The sequence below is a fragment of the Cebus imitator genome, unplaced genomic scaffold, assembly GCF_001604975.1.
Source record: "Cebus imitator isolate Cc_AM_T3 unplaced genomic scaffold, Cebus_imitator-1.0 Scaffold592, whole genome shotgun sequence".
In the NCBI taxonomy this organism is placed as follows: Eukaryota; Metazoa; Chordata; class Mammalia; order Primates; family Cebidae; genus Cebus; species Cebus imitator.
This window is the reverse complement of record NW_016107907.1, coordinates 915,298-918,804: the sequence shown is the minus strand read 5'-3', so window position 1 is coordinate 918,804 and position 3,507 is coordinate 915,298. Positions and strand designations below refer to the sequence as shown.

General features: G+C 49.2%; 1 protein-coding gene across 1 annotated transcript in view; it reads right to left on the bottom strand.

Annotated features, from left to right (window-relative positions):
- The window catches only part of EFHD1 (EF-hand domain family member D1), a 52,992-nt gene that overhangs the window by 6,882 nt on the left and 42,603 nt on the right, over positions 1 to 3,507 (bottom strand). The gene's annotated exons all lie outside the window — the stretch shown is intronic.

Here is a 3,507-nt window from a genome sequence, read left to right as displayed (position 1 = left end):
CAGTCTTTCTCTGTCACCCAGGCTGGAGTACAATGGTATGATCTCAGCTCACTGCAACCTCTGCCTCTGGGCTCAAGTGATTCTCCAGCCAGGATTACAGGCACGGTGCCACCACGCCCAGCTAATTTTTGCATTTTTAATAGAGGCAGGGTTTTTACCATGTTGGCCAAGCTGGTCTTGAAATCCTGACTTCAAATGATCCTCCTGCCTCAGCCTCCCAAAGTGCTGGGATTATAGACATGAGCTACTGCCCTCGGCCCAGGAGGCTGGTCTTGATGAAAAATATCAACTCCCCTCCTTATAAACCTCTGGGCACTTACCTCCCACCTCCAATTGAGTGGTCATGAACACTGAGACTTCTAGAGAGCTCTCAATTTGTCCTCTCCTCCTCCCTAGTCCGGTTGTCACTATCCGTATTGGACCCACCATTCTTCTCGAGACATCTGTGAAAGCTTCCCTGAGTCTAACCTGTCCCCAGGCAAGTCCATCCTCATAGTGCCCACCCCAATCATGTCAAGGCTCTGCTCAAACACCTCCCCAGCCCCTGCGGCTGTGCATGGAATCACGTGACAGCTCCATCACCTACACATTTCTCGCAACCCACCTTGGAGAAATCCCAGGCGACTGAGGGTGGGTCTGGGAAGCTGGTGTGCATGTGGTTCTGACACTCAGCAGTCTGAGGAAGGTCTGACCTTCTCAATGAGGTGCCCAGAGAAGGGCTCCCCTTGACCCTGGGGAGGCTGGAGCTCTCTGTCCAGTGGTGTCGAGTGTGGCCAGGAGCCATCCTATCTCAGAGTCATGGGCCACATGGCTGACAAGTGCTGGCCCAGTCCCTGATCGCCATATTTCTTTCTTTCCTTCCCTCCCTCCCTCCCTCCCTCCCTCCCTTCCTTCCTTCCTTCCTTCCTTCCTCCTTCCTTCCTTTCCCATATTTTCTCACTCTCTCTTTCTTTCTTTTTGAGGTGGAGTCACTTTGTCGCCCAGGCTGGAATGCAATGGCACAATCTCAGCTCACTGCAGCCTCCACCTCCCAGATTCAGGCAATTCTTCTGCTTCAGCTTTCCAACTAGCTGGGATTACAGATGTGTGCCACCATATCCAGCTAATTTTTGTATTTTTCATGGAGATGGGGTTTCACCATGTTGGCCAGGCTGGGGGTCATCATATTGTCTTCTTGGCTTCCACCTCCAGCCATGTCAGCAGCCCTGCTCCTTCACACATCCTGTATGCTCACAGCTCCACGCGTCTCCAGCCTCCAAACACGCCTCACCCTCCATGCCTTGGAGTCTTCCTCTTGCTGTTCCCACGATCACAAAGCCCTCCCTTCCTTGATTACAAGGTGAGTCCCCATTCATCTCAGAACATCTGTCACAAATGGCAGCTCCTTTATGGCCCTCTCCCAAATCCCAGCGACATGCCCTCCATTTGTCATTCACAAAAACGTTTATTGAGGGCTATTATATACCAGGCACTGTAATTACAAAGATATCACACCTACTCTGCCTTTGAGTCTGGGTGAGGAGGCAGACCTATAAACATAACGAGTCGCAAACATTTTTATTGTCATTCTTTTCATCTTTTCTCCAATTATAAAGATAATGCACACTCATTGTAAAACATGACGAAAATATAAAATAAATCCTTCAGACAAAACTATTACTGATACTTTGGCATATAATTATCCAGGTTGAATTTCATATTTACAAAATTAGGTTTCCAGCATATTGTCTTGCTTCATTTATTCTGGACACCTGTCCACACAGACACGCAGCTGCATCTCATCTTTTGACAGCTACAGAGTGTGCATACGTGTGGGTATATTACCATGGACTCACTTCCCTGATAATGGAAGTTTTGGTTATTTCTAATTTTTCTCTATTACCAGCAATACTGTATGAAGATCCTTGTCCATACATCTGTGTGTATTTGCATGGGTGTGGTGGCTCACGCCCGTAATCCAAACATTTTGGGAGGCCAAGGCAGGTGGATCATGAGGTCAGGAGTTCAAGACTAGCCTGGCCAATATGTAAAACACTGTATCTACTAAAAAGTTAGCTGGGCATGGTGGCACATGCCTGTAGTCCCAGCTACTCGGGAGGCTGAGGCAGGAGAATCTCTTGAACCTGGGAGGAGGTTGCAGCGAGCCGAGATCACGCCACTGCACTCCAGCCTGGGCAGCAGAGCAAGTCTCCATCTCAAAAAATATAAAGTGAAAAGTTGGGTCAATTTGTATTTTTACCAAAAGCATCTAAGAGTGCTTGAAAAGATAAATTATGGCCGAGCACGGTGGTTCACACCTGTAATCCCAGCACTTTGAGAGGCTGAGGTGGGCGGATCACAAGGTCAGGAGTTAGAGACCAGCCTGGCCAATATGGTAAAACCCCATCTCTACTTAAAAAAATACAAAAATTAGCCAGGTATGTTGGTACACACCTGTAGTCCCAGCTACTTGAGAGCCTGAGGCAGAAGAATCACTTGAACCCAGGAGGCAGAGGTTGCAGGAAGCAGAGATCACACCACTGCACTCCAGCCTGGGCGACAGAGTGAGACTCCATCTCAAAAAAAAGAAAAGGTAAAATTATAGGTCGGGCGTGGTGCCTCACACCTGTAATCTCAGCACTTTGAGAGGCTGAGGCGGGCGGATCACCTGACCAACATGGAGAAACCTCATCTCTACTAAAAATACAAAATTTGCTGGGTGTGGTGGTGCATGCCTGCAATCCCAGCTACTCGGGAGGCTGAGGCAGAATTGCTTGAACCTGGGAGGTGGAAGTTGTAGTGAGCCGAGATTGCTCCATGCACTCCAGCCTGGGCAACAAGAGCGAACCTCCATCTCAAAAAATAAAAAAAGATAAATTATAACACCACTTCTACATGTACTAGAGGTGCACAGAAGAGGATGTGTGGGAAGCAGCCCACGGGAGGGAGCTCTTCAATGTGGGTCTGGATGAAGAAGCAGAGTTCTCAAGGCAGAGGCATTAGGGTGGGGCGTTCAGGCAGGGGGAACGGCAGATCCGGTTGGGAAAGGCATGGCGGCATTTGAAGGGGATGGATGAGGCGGAAGCAGGGATCAGAGCCAGATTATAACCGGTCTTGAATGCCCAGATAAGACATTCCCAGACACTTAGACCTTCTTCAACTATAGCACATACCACCTTGCACTGTAGCAGTGGACTGAAACAAGTGCCCTGCTAAGCTCGGGCTCTTAACCCTAGTACCTTTCCCAAGGTGTTATAAGACATCTGCGGCTGGGCGCAGTGACTCACGCCTGTAATCCCAGCACTTTGGGAGGCAGAGATGGTTGGACCATGAGGTCAGGAGTTCGAGACCAGCCTGGCCAATATGGTAAAACCTTGTCTCTACTAAAAATACAAAAAATCAGCTGGGCATGGTGGCACATGCCTGTAGTCCTAGCTGCTTGGGAGGCTGAGGCAGGAGAATTGCTTGAACCCGGTAGGCGGAGATTGCAGTGAGCCAAGATTGCACCACTGCACTCTAGCCTGGGCC